Here is a 19,946-nt window from a genome sequence, read left to right as displayed (position 1 = left end):
ACAAAAGCCACTGGACACCCAAGAATCTATGAAAGGATTTATTATGTTAACACTATTTTCTTTAGCTTTTCTCTTTAGCAATCAGATTAACTTTTCGAGTTTCTGGAGAACTCTTCAGCATTCTCACACGCACCAAAAATGAAATAGTTCAATTCTGGAAATGTTATGTTTGAAGTAGCTGTGCATGTAGCAAACTAAAGTAGGCTATTGGAATAAGTGATTGCTAATAGACTCACCAACTTGTTTCTGCCACACCTTACTAAGCTTCTTCATCTGTAAAATGAAGATAATAAAAAGTCCTACCTCAATGAGTTATTGAGAATATCAAAAGAAATACTTTAATGTGTATCATTAATTTATGTATCGTGTATATCAAGGTCTAAGTTTAGTGTTTGACAATTATAGTGTTCCATAAATGTAAACTTTTATTATGTTATGTTATTCTAAGGGCAACACTGGTTCTTAAACTTGAATATATCACACAGAAATGATAGTGACAAACAAAGAGGATTGATTTTAATAACTATGCATGGAAAGCTTACTTGGGAGTCTTCAGATTGAATTTTAATCCTTTAGGAGCTGCGATTTGAACTAAAATCCTCAATCCAACAAAATTTGGAGTCTTACTTTATTCCAAGGCTTCGAGAGTTTTGAATTTGCGGGAGAAAATTACCTTTTTATTTGGAATACTTTTTATCAAGTGTTCTGAGATGCTTTAAAAGGCAATAACCCCTTGTTAATTGTCACTTACTGCTTGTTTTTCTTTCCAAGGGTTCAGCCTCAAGTGCCTGGAAAGGGGAAGGAGACTGTCTGCAAAAAAAAAGAAAACATAAAATCAGATAAAAACCTTGCGGAGATGGCTATATCCTGGGTCAAGTTTTGCACAGCTTAATGTAATGAATCTATTCTGCAATATGAATTAAATGGCATGTCAGGAACATACAGAATACAGAGAGTAGAGTCAGGATTTTAGGTCCAGTACACGTTTCACATAATCTCAGCTGCTTTTTGTTATTCTCAGGACAAGTCACACCAACATACATATATTAAACACATATTATGGCCAGGTCAATTTGGTACGCTGATTTAATACACTTTAGGAACCCTCTTCTTTTTGCTCCAAATATATAAGGAATAAAATTACACAGATAGATAGACCATAAAAAAATCAAGCTCAAAATATAAGGAAAAAAAGCATCTTACTAGACAAGAAAAAAGCAAAATAATGAGTGAAACTAAGCCATTGGATTGCTGGACTCTGGATTTTCAAGCAGGAATTGAAAGTTCAGAGTTTTATTTTTTAGTTTTTATTTTTTTTTATTGGTGGGGGAAGAAAGGAGACCAAAATTCAGTGGCATTCTAGCCCCATCCTAGGGACTACCTCTGCTTGTGAAAAGAAGCTAAAAAAGTATTGCTGCCAAACCCTGGCAAACTGTAGGTCTAGGAAAGAAGATCATCACTGATGAAACCTTGCAACCAGAATTTGGGCCAAGCCCACTAGCTATTGTAACTGATTCTACTGGATCTGTAGTATTCTCTGTAACATCATGAGACAGTAACTCAGAACTTTCATTCTGAAATGTGGTAGTGGATTGAAGCCTGGAGTGCTGAGAGAAAGCAACCAAAAAGCCTCTAGAAAGGGTTGAGGGAACACAGGCTAATGAATAAAGGTAGGCAAGAGGTGGAGAACCAAAACTATCCATTCAAATCAGGCAGAAAACCAAAATCCCAAAAATACATGAAGAAATTTAATGACAAGAAAAATTAGGTAATGAATTCACTCGAGAAAACAATAATGTTATACAGCCACCTGGATAATAAAATAAGTATGGTCAGTATAGTCAAAGCAACAAAGAGTGAATATAATAAAATATATGCAAGGAAAGCAATACAGATAGAAATAAAAAAGCAATTAAAAATGTTGAATACAAAATGTCACTGAAATTTAAAGAATGCAATAGATGAGACAAACTCAGTTGGACATGGTCAAAGAGTAAATTGGTTAATTGGAAGATAGAGTACTAAAGAACATCCAACATGCAGTAGTCATAAAAATATAAAAATAAGGGCCTTTGAGAAGATGGCCAAGTAGGAACAGCTCTGGTCCGCAGCTCCCAGAGAGACCAACAAGGAAGGCAGGTGATTTCTGCATTTCCAACTGAAGTACCATGTTCATCACATTGGGACTGGTTAGGAAGTGGGTGCAGCCCAAAGAGGGAGAGTGGAAGCAGGGTGGGGCATCGTCTCACCCAAGAAATGCAACGATCTGGGGACCTCCCTCCCCCAGCCAAGGGAAGCCGCAAGGGAATGTGCTATCCGACCCGGATACTACACTTTTCTCACAGTTTTTGCAATCTGCATATCAGGAGATTCCCTCATATGCCTACACCATCAGGGACCTAGGTTTCAAGCACAAAACTGAGCGGCTGTTTGGGCAGACACCAAACTAGAAGAAGGAGGATTTTTTTTGTTGTACCCCAGTGGCACCTGGAACCCCAGCAAGACAGAACCATTCACTCCCCTGGAAAGGGGTTTGAAGCCAGGGAGCCAACTGGTCTCACTCAGGGGGGTCCCACTTTTACAGAGCCAGCAAGCTAAGAACCACTGGCTTGAAATTCTCACTGCCATCACAGCAGTCTGAAGTCTACCTGGGATGATCCAGCTTAGTGAAAGGAGGAGCATCCGCCATTACTGAGGCTTGAGTAGGTGGTTTTCCCCTGACAGTGCTAAGGAAGCCAGGATGTTTGGACTGGGCAGAATTCACCACAGCCTGGCAAGGGGCTGTGGCCAGACTGCCTCTCTAGATTCCTCCTCACTAGGCAGGACATCTCTGAAAGAAAGGCAGTAGCCCAAGTCAGGGGCTTATAGAAAAAACTCCCATCTCCCTGGGATAGAGCACGTGAAGAAGGGACAGCTGTGGGCATAGCTTCAGCAGACTTAAGCTCCTGCCTGCCAGCTCTGATGAGAGCAGCTGATACTGACAAGGAGGATTCTCCCAGTGCAGTGCTCAAGCTCTGCTAAGGGACAGACTGCCTCCTCAAGTGGATCCCTGACCCCCCTGCCTCCTGATGGGGAGAGACCTCCCAAAACGGGTTGACAGACACCTCATACAGGAGAGCTCCGGCTGGCATCAGGGCAGTACCCTGCAGGGATGGAGCTTCCAGAGGAAGGAGCAGGCAGCAATCTTTGCTGCTTTGCAGCCACCACTGGTGATACCCAGGCAAAAAGGGTCTGGAGTGGACCTCCAACAAATTTCTTCTGTTAGAAGAAAAAGATACAGAAAACAACATCAACATAAAGAACCCCGAAACAAAAACCACATCCAAAGGTCATCAGCCTCAAAGATCAAAGGTAGATAAATCCATGAAGATGAGGAAAAACCAGCACAAAACGCTGAAAATTCCAAAAACCAGAATGCCTTTTCTCCTCCGAATGATTGCAACTCCTCTCCAGCAAGAGACCAAAACTGGATGGAGAATCAGTTTGATGAACTGACAGAGGTAGGCTTTGGAAGGTGGGTAATAACAAACTCTTCTGAGCTAAAAGAGCATGTTCTAATTCAATGCAAGGAAGCTAAGAACCTTCATAAAAGGTTACAGGAACTGCTAACTAGAATAACCAGTTTAGAGAGAAACATAAATGACCTGATGGAGCTGAAAAACACAGTACGAGAACTTCGTGAAGCATACACAAGTATCAATAGCCAAATCAATTGAGTGGAAGAAAGAATATCAAAGATTGAAGATTAACTTACTGAAATAAGGCATGAAGACAAGATTAGAAAAAAAAGAATGAAAAGGAATGAACAAAGCCTCCAGGAAATACGGGAATATGTGAAAAGACCAAACCTACAATAGATTGGTGTACCTGAAGTGACAGGGAGAATGGAACAAAGTTGGAAAACACACTTCAGGATATTATCCAAGAGAACTTCCCCTAACTGGCAAGACAGGCCAACATTCAAATTCAGGAAATACAGAGAACACCACTAACATACTTCTCAAGAAGATCAATTCCAAGACACATAGTCATCAGATTCACCAAGGTTGAAACAAAGGAAAAACTGTTCATGGCAGCCAGAGAGAAAGGTCAGGTTACCTACAAAGGCAAGCCAATCAGACTAACAGCAGATCTCTCTGCAGAAACTCTACAAGCTGGAACAGAGTGGGGGACGAATATTCAACATTCTTAAAGAAAAGAATTTTCAACCCAGAATTTCATATCCAGCTAAACTAAGCTTTATATGCAAAGGAGAAAAAATAATCCTTTCCAGACAAGCAAATACTGAGCGATTTTGTCACCACCAAGCCTGCCTTACAAGAGCTCCTGAAGGAAGCACTAAATATGGAAAGGAAAAACCAGTACCACCCACTGGATAAACACACCAAAATATAAAGACCAATGACATTATGAAGAACCTACATCAAATAATGTGTAAAATAACCAGTTAGTATCATAATGACAGGATCAAATTCACACATTACAATATTAATCTGAAATGTAAATGGGCTAAAGGTCCCAATTAAAAGATACAGACTGGCAAATAGGATACAGAGTCAACACCCATCGGTGTGCTGTATTCAGGAGACCAATCTCACGTGCAAAGACACAAGTAGGCTCGAAATAAAGGGATGGAGGAAGATTTACCAAGCAAATGTAAAGCAAAAGAAAGCAGGGGTTGCAATTGTAGTCTCTGATAAAACAGACTTTAAACCAACGAACATCAAAAAAGACAAAGAAGGGCATTATATAATGGTAAAAGGATCAATACAACAAGAGGAGCTAACTAACCTAAATGTATATGCACCCAATACAGGAGCACCCAGATTCATAAAGAAAGTTCTTTGAGTCCTACAAAGAAACTCCCACACAATAATAGTCGGAGACTTTAACACCCCACTGTCAGTATTAGACAGATCAATGAGAGAAAATTTACAAGGATATACAGGACTTGAACTCGGCTCTGAAACAAGCAACACTAACAGACATCTACTGAACTCTCCACCTCAAATCGACAGAATATACATTCTTCTCAGCACCACATAGCACTTATTCTAAAATTGATCACATAATTTGAAGTAAAACACTCCTCACCAAATGCAAAAGAATGGAAATCATATCGATCAGTCTCTCAGACTGCAGTGGAATCAATTTAGAACTCAGGATTAAGAAACTCCCTCAAAACTGCACAACTACATGGAAAACGAACAACTTGCTCCTGAATGACTACTGGGTAAATAATGAAACTGAGGCAGAAATAAAGAAGTTCTTTAAACCAATGAGAACAAAGAGAAAAAGTACCAGAATCTCTGGGGCACAGCTAAAGCAGTGTTAAGTGGGAAATTTATAGCACCAAATGCCTACATCAGAAAGCTGGAAATATATGAAATAGACATCTGAACATCAAAATTAAAAGAAATAGGAAAGCAAGAGCAAACAAATTCAAAAGCTAGCAGAAGACAAGAAATAACTAAGATCACAGCAGAACTGAAGGAGATAGAGACACGAAAAACCCTTCAAAAAAAAAAAATGAATCCAGAAGCTGGTTTTTTGAAAAGGTTAACAAAACAGACTGCTAGCTAGACCAATAAAGAAGAAAAGAGAGAAGAATCAAATAGACACAATAAAAAATGATAAAGGAGATATCACCACCAATCCCACAGAAATACGAACTACCATCAGAGAATGCTATAAACACATCTATGCAAATAAACTAGAAAATCTAGAAGAAATGGATAAATTCCTGGACACATACATCCTTCCAAAACTAAACCAGGAAGAAGTTGAATCCTTGAATAGATCAATAACAAGTTCTGAAATTGATGCAGTAATTAATAGCCTACCAATAAAAAAAAGCCCAGGACAAGACCAATTCACAGCCGAATTCTACCAGAGGTATAAAGAGGGGCTTGTACCATTCCTTCTAAAACTATTCCAAACAATGGAAAAAAAGGGACTCCTCCCTAACTCATTTTATGAGGCCAGTATCATCTTGATATGAAAACCTGGCAGAGACACAACAAAACAAGAAAATTTCAGGCCAATATCCCTGATGAACACCGATGTGAAAATCCTCAGTAAAATACTGGCAAAATGAATCCACCAGCACATCAAAAAGCTTATCCACCACAGTCAATCGGCTTCATTCCTGTGATGCAAGGCTGGTTCAACATATGCAAATCAATAAATGTAATCCATCACATAGACAGAAACAATGACAAAAACCACATGATTATCTCAATAGATGCAGAAAAGGCCTTCAATAAAATTCAAAACCCCTTCATGCTAAAAACTCTCAATAAACTAGAGATTAATGGAAAATATCTCAAAATAATAAAAGCTGTTTGTTGGAAACCCACAGCCCATATCATACTGAATGGGCAAAAACTGGAAGCATTCCCTTTGAAAACCGGCACAAGACAAGGACGCCCTTTCTCACCACTCCTATTCAACATAGTATTGAAAGTTCTGGCCAGGGAAATCAGGTAAGAGAAAGAAATAAATGGTATTCAAATAGGAAGAGAGGAAGTCAAATTGTCTTTGTTTGCAGATGACATGATTTTATATTTAGAATGCCCCATAATCTCAGCCCAAAAACTGCTTAAGCTGATAAGCAACTTCAGCAAAGTCTCAGGATACAAAATCAGTGTGCAAAAATCACAAGGATTCCTATACACCAACATTAGATAAACAGAGAGACAAATCATGAGTGAACGCCCATTCACAATTGCTACAAAGAGAATGAAATACCTAGGAATACAACTTACAAGGTACGTGAAAGACCTCTTCAAGGAGAACTACAAACCACTGCTCAAGAAAATAAGAGAGAAGCAAATGAAAAAGACTTCCATGCTCATGGATAGGAAGAATCAATATCATGAAAATGGCCATACTGCCCAAAGTAATTTATAGATTCAATGCTATTCCCATTCCCATAAAGCTACCAATGACTTTCTTCACAGAACTAGAAAAACCTACTTTAAATTTAATATGGAACCAAAAAAGAGCCCGTATAGCCAAGATAATCCTAAGCAAAAAGAAAAGCTGGAGGCATCACGCCACCTGTCTTCAAACTATACCATGAGGCTACAGAACCAAAACAGCATGGTACTGGTACCAAAACAGATATGTAGACCAATGGAACAGAATAGAGGCCTCAGAAATAACACCACACATTTACAACCATCTGGTCTTCGACAAACCTGATGAAAACAAGCAATGGGGAAAGATTTCCTATTTAATAAACGGTGCTGGGAAAACGGGCTAGCCATATGCAGAAAACAGAAACTGGACCCCTTCCTTACACCTTATACAGAAATTAACTCAAGATGGATTAAAGGCTTAAAGGTAAAACCTAAAACCATAAAAACCCTAGAAGAAAACCTAGACAATACCATTCAGGACATAGGCATGGGCAAGGACTTCATGACTAAAACACCAAAAGCAATTGCAAAAAAGCCAAAATTGACAAATGGGATTTAAACTAAACTAAAGAGCTTCTGCAAAGCAAACTAAACTATCATCAGAGTGAATAGGCAACGTACAGAATGGGAGAAAATTTTTGCAATCTACTCATCTGACAAAGGTCTAGTATCCAGACTCTAGAGGCATCTTAAACAAATTTACAACAGAAAAACAACCCCATCAAAAAGTGGGTGAAGGATATGAACAGACACTTCTCAAAAGAAGACATTTATGTGGCCAACAAACTTATGAAAAAATGCTCATGATCACTGGTCATTAAAGAAATGCAAATCAAAATCAGAATGAGATACCATCTCACGCCAGTTAGAATGGTGATCGTTAAAAAGTCAGGAAACAACAGATGTTGGCAAGGCTGTGGAGAAATAGGAACGCTTTTACACTGTTGGTCGGAATGTAAATTAGTTCAACTACTGTGGAAGACAGTGTGGCAATTCCTCGAGGATCTAGAACCACAGATACCATTTGACCCAAGAATGCCACTACTGGGTATATACCCAAAGGATTACAAATCATTCTACTATAAAGACACAGGCACACATATGTTTATTGCACCACTATTTACAATAGCAAAGACTTGGATCCAACCCGAATGCCCATCAATGATAGACTGGATAAAGAAAATGTGAAATATATACACCATGGAATCCTATACAGCCATAAAAAAAGAATGAGTTCATGTCCTTTGCATGGACATGGTTCAAGCTGGAAACCATCATTCTCAGCAAACTAACACAGGAACAGAAAACCACACCACAAGTTCTCACTGATAAGTGGAAGTTGAACAATGAGAACAAATGGACACAGGAAGGGGAACATCACACACTGGGGCCTGTTGTGGGGTGGGGGTCAAGGAGAGGGACAGCATTAAAGCAAATATTTAATGCATGCGGGGCTTAAAACCTATATGACGCGTTGACAGGTGCAGCAAACCACTATGGCACATGTATACCTGTGTAACAAACCTGCACATTCTGCACATATATCCCAGAACTTAAAGTAAAATAAAAAATATATATGTATATATAAATACAAAAGAATAGTGAAGAGAAATTGAAGGTATACTGAGAAACTCCAACATTTATCTAATAAAAGTTTCAAAAGAATATATAGAGAATTATAAAGGATTAATAATGAGGAGAAATCGCTAATGACTTTCCAGATTTGAAGAAAGACATGAGTTCTCAAATTAAAAAGTCCACTGAACAGGGTAAATACAAGTCAACACACTCCAAGACACACTGAATAAAACCTTATAATATCAAGAATAAAGCGTCAGGGAAGGTGGGTGCTCGATACAATGGCAGTGGTGCTGAGTTGGGTACTGCTTGAGGTGTGCCAGCTTTCATAATCTCCAAGAAGCCACAGGTATTTTCTGTCTTTGATATCTTTCTTATCTAAAATAATTTTCCCTCATTATTTCCAAGATTATTTCAAGTGCAATATGCCATAGAGATGCTCAAGCTTTGTTTTATAACCATTAGTATACAGACTTCAGATGTATCTTATCTGTGTGCCTAGCTATAGAAAAGAGAATTATAGCTATTGCCCCACAGCAGTGAGAAAATTGTAGATATTGTCAGGAGTAGGCTATTGCTGATAAGACTTTAACTGATAAAGCTACTGTGCAGACACAGAACTGCTGGCTCATCTGCAATAAAACAATAACACTAGAAATTTTTTAAAATTCAAACCTAGCTGTGCAATTTAGAGAAGATGAAGGTATAGATGCCATGCTTCATTCCTTTGAAATAATCGCCAAATGCTTCATATGAACTCTTCTGGGACCTTTGGTACAACGTGATGTTTGAGCAATTGGCTCTGCCTCAGAGGATGCTGAGAGCTTTTTGCAAGAAGTTTGCCATAAATTGCTGAAGCCCTACAGCATTAAAAATTAGAAATAATTCAAATACATTAAAATGCATAGAATGTACATATTCAATTTCATCAACTTCGACAATTATTTATACCCATGTAACTACCATCCAGCATGAGAAGTGGAACATTTCTTTCACCCCAGAGGATTTTCTCATCCCCTTTCCAAACTTCACTCACCCTTGTAACTACTTTCTTTTGTCTATCATCACAGATTAGTTGTGCTTGTGTTTGCACTTTATGTAAAAAGAATTATATGACATTAATAATAAATCATAATAAAGCAACAATCTTAAGCGCCACTAGAGGGGAAAAAGCTTTATTCTAAAGGAAGATCAACTAGACTGAGGGCAAAAAACAATGGATACTAGAAATACTTATAAACGTTGAAGTAAAATAACTGTCACTCATAAGTTTGTACTCAATTATTCAAGTGTGAAAGCAAAATAAAGACATTTTCCGTCATTAGAGTTAACCAAAGATCATCACTACACTCACAGGTAAACAATGTTTTTTAATATGAGCAGTGAAGCCAGAGGGAAAATTTAGGGGAAAGAGAAACAACAATGAAGAAAGAAACTAACAGACTATGTTTATTATGACTATAAAATTATAACTGATTTTTTGTGTGTTTAAAAGGGTAAAGAAAAACAAAACTGTGTCCAAAAATAATAAGTAGGGGTTCAATGGGTAGTTCCAGAATACTAAGGCTTTTGCAATAGTTAAAAGGATAGGAAATATTGAGTAACCAAAGATTTTGTTAGAAAAATTAATTGTGTGTACATCTAAAAAATCTAAAGACAAACACAGTAAGAACATAATCTGCAGCATCCAAAGCACCAGAGGAAATGAGGGACAAAGAAGCCAAGAAAAGTGATGTTAAACTGAAAACCTGGCCAGGCGCAGTGGCTCACGCCTGTAATCCTCCCACTTTGGGAGGCCAAGGCAGGCGGATCACTTGAGCCAGGAGTTCAAGACTAACCTGGACAACATGGCGAGACTCCAGCTCTACCAGAAATACAAAACTTAGCCAGGTGTGGTGGCATGTGCCTGTAGTCTCAGCTACTTGCCAGGCAGAGGTGGGAAAATCGCTTGTGCCCCAAAAGGTCAAGGCTGCAGTGAGCCATGATTGCGCCATTGCATTCCAGCCTGAGCGACAGAGCAAGACCTTGTCTTGAAAAAAAAAAAACGAACAAACTGAAAACCCCCCAAAATAGTAAAAATGAGTCAAAATCTATTCATAAACATAATAATGAAAAAAGTTAACTTCATCTAATAAAGACAAGATAACCAGAATCATTTTTAAATAATCGAGCTATATAGTATTTCTAAGAGCTACATCTAAAAGAAAAAACATCAAGAAATTAAATATTGGAGAAAATATAATTAAAGGCAAAAAGCATCAATAGAGGGACACTCCAAAATAATAAAAGAAACAGTGCATCATGGACTTGGATGCATGTCTCCAGGTAGCAACAAAACAGATAAAACAAAAACTGACAGAATTACGAGTTGACATTTATGAATCTACAAAAAAGACATAATTACACTCTCCTCTATTATATTAGAAACAGAGAAAAAATAAGAAGAATGGGAATCCTTTTCAAATTGATCCTCAATATTATAGGGGAGAACAAAAGCCCTAGAATACCCTAAAGCATATTAAAGAAAATACAGTGGAGCAATATTTCCTACCAAACACCAAGTCTTATTATAAAGCTACAGTAAATTAAGACCGTTATTATAAAGGGAAAACAAAAGGCCCAAAGGAAAAATAGAGTCAAGAAACAAACCCATACAAATTAAAAAGTCCCAATAAATAAACCCCAATAAAATTAAAGATTAACCTATATATAAAAACCTGCACCCAAGAAATAATCTCATTTTTTTCAAGAATTTGCAAAATTTACCATGTCTTAAAAATTTCAAATAATCTGTAACATATTCACTTTCTTTGATCACAATGCAATTAACTATGAAATATAGTAAAAATAAGAAAAAATGCTTACAAATTTCTAAAACTTTTTTTTTTTTTTTTTTTTTTTGAGATGGAGTTTCGCTCTTGTCGCCCAGGCTGGAGTGCAGTGACGCAATCTCGGCTCACCACAACCTCCGCTTCCCAGGTTCAAGCGATTCTCCTGCCTCAGCCTCCCGAGCAGCTGGGATTACAAGCGCCTGCCACCACGCCCAGCTAATTTCTTGTATTTTTAGTAGAGACGGAGTTTCCCCATGTTGGGCAGGCTGGTCTCTAACTCCTGCCCTCAGTTGATCCGCCCATCTCAGCCTCCCAATCAAAAACCATTCTTTAAAATCTCATTTGTTAAAGAAGAGTTCAAAATGAAAATTACAAGATATTCAAACCTAAACAGCAATGAACAGACTATATTCTGAAACTTGTGAGATGCAGTAAAATGACATTTAGAAAGGTATTTATAGCTACAAATGAACAATTGTAATCAAAAATAAAACACATTACAAATGATGTCTTTCACCAAAAATATTAAAAACCCAACAAACTTAACAAACCTTCATAAAAGACATAAAATATGGTCTTAATAAATGAATAGATATACCATGCTAATATAATGAAATTCTCAGTTTCATAAAGATATCAACATTCTGCATTTTACTTTAAAAATGGAATAGCATTCCAATCAAAATTCCAGAAAGAGTGTTAAAACAACTTTTCAAGTTGATCCTCAATATTACAGAGGGGAACAAAAGCCCTAGAATATCTAAGACATATTACAGAAAATACAATTAGGAGATTTGTTCTACTAGGCACCTATACTTATTATAAAGCTATAGTAAATTAAAACTCTGTTATTAACAAAGGGAAGGCCCAAAGAGACAAAGGAGTCCAGAAACAAACCGCATCATCTGTACTCTCTATCCCTCTTTTTCTCCTTAGCACTTATTCCCTAAAATGATACACTATTCTATTATTTAATGGTCTTGTTCAACAGACTGTAAGGTCAATAAAGACTGAAATTTTTGGTCGGGCACGGTGGCTCACGCCTGTAATCCCAGCACTCTGGAAGGCAGAGACGGGCAGATCACTTGAGGTCAGGAGTTCCAGACCAGCCTGGCCAACATAGTGAAACCCCGTCTCTATTAAAAACACAAAAATTAGCCAGGCGTGGTGGCGAGCACCTGTAATCCCAGCTATTTGGGAGGCTGAGGCATGAGAATTGCTTGAACCCAGGAGGTGGAGTTTGCAGTGAGCCGAGATGCCGAGATCACGCCACTGCACTCTAGCCTGGGTGACAGAGAGAGACACCACCTCAAAAAAAAAAAAAAAAAATAGCCTGGGTGACAGAGAGAGACACCATCTCAAAAAAAAAAAAAAAGACTGAGATTTTTGCCTATATTTGTTCATTTGTTTTGATGAAGTATTCCCAGTGCCCAGAAGAATCCCTGGCTCAATAAATATTTATTGAATGAATAAGACCTAAATGTGAAAATCAAAACTGATATTTGTAATTTTAATTAATTAATTAATTAATTTTTTGAGACCAGGTCTCACTCTGTCACCCAGGCTGGAGTGGTGATCTAGACTCATTGCAGCCCCTGCCTCCCAGGCTCAAGCAATCCTCCCACCTCAGCCTCCCGAGTAGCTGGGACCACAGGTGTGTGCCACCACACCTGGCTAATTTTTGTAATTTTTGTGGAGATAGGCTTTCGCCATGTTGCTCAGGCTGGTCTCGAACTGCTGAGCTCAAATTGATCTGCCTGCCTCAGCCTCCCAAAGTGCTGGGATTGCAGGCGTGGGCCACCATGCCCAGCCTAAAACTGGTATTCTTTAGAATACAGGCGAATAAATACGATTGTGTCCTTGGAGTAGAGAAGAATTTCTTAGAAATATTAAAAAAATGGATTACATAAAACTTAAAACTCATGGACACACATACAGACAGAAGTAACAAACAAAGGGTAAAAACAAGCCACTACAGACTGCAGGAAGATTTATGAGACACATAAAACAAGAACACAAGAGGAATTCCAGTGTATCAACAAGAAAAGAACAAATAACACAGTAGAATAGGCAAAGGATATGAAAAGGCTAGTTCACAGAAGAAAAACCCCAAATGGCCAAGAAAACACAAAAGATGCTCAACCTCAATAGTAATCAGAAAAATGCAAATTAAAACAAAATAAGGTTATGTTACACACCATCAGATTAGAAATAGCTAGTAAATTAAAAGATACTTAAAACTTACAACCTGGGGATTCTATTTTTAGGTTATATTCTAGAGAAATTCTTTCACATGTGCACACTGAGAAATATAGCAGAAAAACAGCACTGTTTGAAATGGCAAAACAAATGAAAAATAGCTAACAGCCTAATGTCCATAGCAAATATAAGGATATGCAATAGACTAATATTAGCATGTAAACCAAGCTACACATTTCAATATGAATTAATTTCAAAAAGAAAATTTTGAATGAAAAAAGCAAATGAATATATACCATATGCCATCATTTAAATGAAACTTTAAAGGCTGCAAAACAATACTATTTTAATTATTTAAAAATAAATAGGGAAAGTGTAAAACCATGCCAAGGGAGAAAAGAGAATAGGATTAGGGAGGAGTTCACAGGGAGTTTCAATTGAGGCTGTAATGTGGAAAAATACATCAATTATGAGATACCAATTCGCATCCATCATTTTGGCAAAACACACACACACACACACACACACACACACACACAAAAGCATGCAAACAATAACATCGAGCTTTGACAAGAATGGAAGGAAATACTCTCATCCACTAGTTGCAAGAGTGTAAACTGGTACAACCATGTTAAAGGCAGTTTGTCAGTGTTTATTACAAGTTATAATTTGAGTACCTTAAGTTTCTGACGTTTTTACTTCCAGGCATGTATTCTAGAAAACACTTGTAACTATGATTAAGGAAACAGGAGAGGGTGCGCCCCACACTACTGCTTGAAATGCTGAAAATAGTTAAAATATCCATCAATGTGGATGGTAACAGGGGACTTAAATAGCATAAAAACTATACTAAGGAGCACTATGTAGCTTTAAAAATAATAATAATAATAAAAATGCCGGGCGTGGCGGCTCATGCCTGTAATCCCAGCACTTTTGGAGGCCGAGGCACTTTGGGCGGATCACCTGTGGTCAGAAGTTCGAGACCAGCCTGGCCAACATGGTGAAACCACGCCTCTACTAAAAATACAAAAATCAGCCAGGCATGGTGGCGTGCGCCTGTAATCCCAGCTACTCGGGAGGTCGAGGCAAGAGAATTTCTTGAACCCGGGAGGCGTAGGTTGCAGTGAGCCAAGATTGTGCCATTGCACTCCAGCCTGGGCGACAAGAGCAAAACTCCATCTCAAAAAAAAAAAATCTTTTGTAGGAAGACTGAGCGCAGTTCAGGAGAACTGTTTGGTGAAAAAAATCAAGTTGTAGGTTATCGGAATCTACCAGAGGAATTACTTGTATTGAGGAGAGGATTCAGGCATAGGTGGTGATTACCAAAAGCCTACCTGTAGTGATGATAAGGACCCTGATGTTGCAGAATTGACCAGAAGACTGCCTCAAGAGAAGAGAAATACCCTATTATGGCGACACATGCGACCATCCGCCATCGCAAAAGAGTACCACGCTCACAGGGCGCAGCTCTCCACAGGCCTTCCTGTATTACATAGTAACTTATGTGAGTGAACTGACCTATGAAAAAGAGACATTATGATGCTGGGTGGAGCCAACTGGAAGCCTGCCAATAGAAATGCGAGGTACTCTACAGTGGGTGGTTCACCCATATGTCGGCTTGTACGATAGAGGACCCTTATGTGGGAAGGGCTGTCCAGTGGACTGCCTATAAATAGAAAATACATAATTGCCATGGGCAGGCCTACTAAGATGCCTCCCAATATGAGAATACCACTCTGGTGTTGGTAAGATTGAGCATAGAACTGCCCGTGTGCTTAATGGAAGGACCTGGTGTGTACTCAGACGAATAAAGAACTCCTTGCAGAGAAAGATCCTGTAGTATAGGCAGGGATTCACCAACAGAAATGAGAACAACTTTTACGTGGGTGGAACTGCCTAGAGGCCTGCTTCTACGGAAAAGAAATACCCTGGGTTGAGAGGGAATGAACAGAAGCCTTTGAATAAAGAATAGAAGAACCTTGGTTATAGATGGGGTTAACTAGAAGCCTGCCAATCATAAGAAGGACTTGACGGGGATGGGGCTGTCCAAAGACTTGCCTGTAATGATGGTGGTGAAGACATTTATCTGGTTGGAGCTGGCAGAGGGGTTTGACTGTGTTAATAAAAAGGACTCTGAATTGGTTGCAGTATCAGAGACCTGTTTGTAACAAATTAGGAAAACCCCTGTATGGCGAGATAAAATAGAAGCCCGACTATAGTAATAAAGAGGATCGAAAATGGGCAAGGGTGGCTGGGCGCGGTGGCTCACGCCTGGATTCCCAGCACTTTGGGAGGCCTAGGTGGGTGGATCACCTGAGGTCAGGAGTTCGAGAACAGCCTGGCCAACATGGCGAAACCCCGTCTCTACTAAAAATACGAAAAAATTAGCCAGATGTGGTGGTGCAATAAAAAATGATAAAGGGGATATCACCACCAATCCCACAGAAATACGAACTACCATCAGAGAATACTACAAACACCTCTATGCAAATAAACTAGAAAATCTAGAAGAAATGGATAAATTCCTCGACACATGCACTTTCCCAAGACTAAACCAGGAAGAAGTTGAATATCTGAAAAGACCAATAACAGGATCTGAAATTGTGGCAATAATCAATAGCTTACCAACCAAAAAAAGTCCAGAACCAGATGGATTCACAGCCGAATTCTACCAGAGGTACAAGGAGGAACTGGTACCATTCTTTCTGAAACTATTCCAATCAATAGAAAAAGAGGGAATCCTCCCTAATTCATTTTATGAGGCCAGCATCATCCTGATACCAAAGCCGGGCAGAGACACAACCAAAAAAGAGAATTTTAGACCAATATCCTTGATGAACATTGATGCAAAAATCCTCAACAAAATACTGGCAAACCGAATCCAGCAGCACATCAAAAAGCTTATCCACCATGATCAAGTGGGCTTCATCCCTGGGATGCAAGGCTGGTTCAATATACGCAAATCAACAAATGTAATCCAGCATATAAACAGAACCAAAGAAAAAAAACACATGATTATCTCAATAGATGCAGAAAAAGCCTTTGACAAAATTCAACAACCCTTCATGCTAAAAACTCTCAATAAATTAGGTATTGATGGGACATATTTCAAAATAATAAGAGCTATCTATGACAAACCCACAGCCAATATCATACTGAATGGGCAAAAACTGGAAGCATTCCCTTTGAAAACTGGCACAAGACAGGGATGCCCTCTCTCACCTCTCCTATTCAACGTAGTGTTGGAAGTTCTGGCCAGGGCAATTAGGCAGGAGAAGGAAATAAAGGGTATTCAATTAGGAAAAGAGGAAGTCAAATTGTCTCTGTTTGCAGATGACATGATTGTATATCTAGAAAACCCCATTGTCTCAGCCCAAAATCTCCTTAAGCTGATAAGCAACTTCAGCAAAGTCTCAGGATACAAAATCAATGTGCAAAAATCACAAGCATTCTTATACACCAACAACAGACAAACAGAGAGCCAAACCATGAGTGAACTCCCATTCACAATTGCTTCAAAGAGAATAAAATACCTAGGAATCCAACTTACAAGGGATGTGAAGCACCTCTTCAAGGAGAACTACAAACCACTGCTCAAGGAAATAAAAGAGGATACAAACAAATGTAAGAACATTCCATGCTCATGGGTAGGAAGAATCAATATGGTGAAAATGGCCATACTGCCCAAGGTAATTTACAGATTCAATGCCATCCCCATCAAGCTACCAACGACTTTCTTCACAGAATTGGAAAAAACTACTTTAAAGTTCATATATCCCATATATATATATCCACATATATATATCCTTTATATATATATCCACATATGTATATCCTTTATGTACATATCCACATATGTATATCCTTTATATATATATATCCACATATGTATATCCTTTATATATATATATCCACATATGTATATCCTTTATATATATATCCACATATGTATATCCTTTATATATATATATCCACATATGTATATCCTTTATATATATATATCCACATATGTATATCCTTTATATATATATATCCACATATGTATATCCTTTATATATATATATCCACATATGTATATCCTTTATATATATATCCACATATGTATATCCTTTATATATATATATCCACATATGTATATCCTTTATATATATCCACATATGTATATCCTTTATATATATATATCCACATATGTATATCCTTTATATATATATCCACATATGTATATCCTTTATATATATATCTCCACATATGTATATCCTTTATATATATATATCCACATATGTATATCCTTTATATATATAAATCCACATATGTATATCCTTTATATATATAAATCCACATATATATATCCTTTATATATAAATCCACATATGTATATCCTTTATATATAAATCCACATATATATCCTTTATATATATAAATCCACATATATATATCCTTTATATATATAAATCCACATATATATATCCTTTATATATATATATCTCCACATATATATCCTTTATATCTATATCTCCACATATATATATCCTTTATATCTATATCTCCACATATATATATCCTTTATATCTATATCTCCACATATATATATCCTTTATATCTATATCTCCACTTATATATATCCTTTATATATATATCTCCACATATATATATCCTTTATATATATATCTCCACATATATATATCCTTTATATATATCTCCACATATATATATCCTTTATATAAATATCTCCACATATATATATCCTTTATATATATATCCACATATATATATCCTTTATATATATATCCACATATATATATCCTTTATATATATATATCCACATATATATATCCTTTATATATATATATCTCCACATATATATCCTTTATATATATATCTCCACATATATATATCCTTTATATCTATATCTCCACATATATATCCTTTATATCTATATCTCCACATATATATATCCTTTATATCTATATCTCCACATATATATATCCTTTATATCTATATCTCCACTTATATATATCCTTTATATATATATCTCCACATATATATATCCTTTATATATATATCTCCACATATATATATCCTTTATATATATCTCCACATATATATATCCTTTATATAAATATCTCCACATATATATATCCTTTATATATATATCCACATATATATATCCTTTATATATATATCCACATATATATATCCTTTATATATATATATCCACATATATATATCCTTTATATATATATATCTCCACATATATATCCTTTATATATATATCTCCACATATATATATCCTTTATATCTATATCTCCACATATATATCCTTTATATCTATATCTCCACATATATATATCCTTTATATCTATATCTCCACATATATATATCCTTTATATCTATATCTCCACTTATATATATCCTTTATATATATATCTCCACATATATATATCCTTTATATATATATCTCCACATATATATATCCTTTATATATATCTCCACATATATATATCCTTTATATAAATATCTCCACATATATATATCCTTTATATATATCCACATATATATATCCTTTATATATATATCTCCACATATATATATCCTTTACATATATATATCCACATATATATATCCTTTATATATATATCTCCACATATATATCCTTTATATATATATCTCCACATATATATATCCTTTATATATATATCTCCACATATATATATCCTTTATATATATATCTCCACATATATATCCTTTATATATATATCTCCACATATATATATCCTTTATATATGTATCTTCATAATATATATCTCCATATATATATCCATAATATATATCTCCATATATATATCTCCATAATATATATCTCCATATATTTATCTCCATATATATCTCCATATATATATCTCCTTATATATATCTCCATATATATATCTCCGTATCTATATCTCTGTATATATCTCCATGTATATATCTCCATATATATATCTCCATGTATATATCTCCACATATATATCTCCACGTATATATCTCCGTATATATCTCCACATATATATCGCCATATATATATCCATATATATCCATATATTATCCATATATATATCCATATATATATCCATATATTCTTTTATATATATCCATATATATATCCTTTATATATATCCATACATATATCCTTTATATATATCCATATATATGTCCTTTATATATATATCCATATATATGTCCTTTATATATATCCATATATATCCATATATATCTCCTTTATATATATATATATATATATATCTCCTATTAGTTCTGTCCCTCTAGTGAACCCTGACTAATACAGTGCCCAACCAGATAGCATGAAATTCAGCCTGAGCTCTGTTTTCCAAACCATGTACTCTGGTTCTGGGGCTGTGTCAATCCCAAAGTGGTA

General features: G+C 36.4%; 1 protein-coding gene across 6 annotated transcripts in view; it reads right to left on the bottom strand.

The window, feature by feature from the left end:
- FOXR2 (forkhead box R2) overlaps window positions 1-19,946 on the bottom strand; it is a 135,022-nt gene that overhangs the window by 17,874 nt on the left and 97,202 nt on the right. For 2 of the 6 annotated variants that reach the window (XM_055106434.2, XM_055106432.2), the window contains 2 exons: window positions 752-810; window positions 237-273 (listed from right to left, as the gene is read on the bottom strand). The gene's annotated coding sequence lies outside the window, so the exon portion shown is untranslated. Of the gene's footprint in view, window positions 1-236; window positions 274-751; window positions 811-2,692; window positions 2,782-14,865; window positions 16,041-19,946 lie in introns of those variants that run through there. The other 4 variants (XM_055106430.2, XM_055106431.2, XM_003807437.6 and 1 more) reach the window with 3 other exon arrangements.

This window comes from Pan paniscus, chromosome X (genome assembly GCF_029289425.2).
Source record: "Pan paniscus chromosome X, NHGRI_mPanPan1-v2.0_pri, whole genome shotgun sequence".
Classification (NCBI taxonomy): domain Eukaryota; kingdom Metazoa; phylum Chordata; class Mammalia; order Primates; family Hominidae; genus Pan; species Pan paniscus.
The sequence above is the reverse complement of the archived record's forward strand: the minus strand, read 5'-3'. Positions and strand labels throughout refer to the sequence as shown.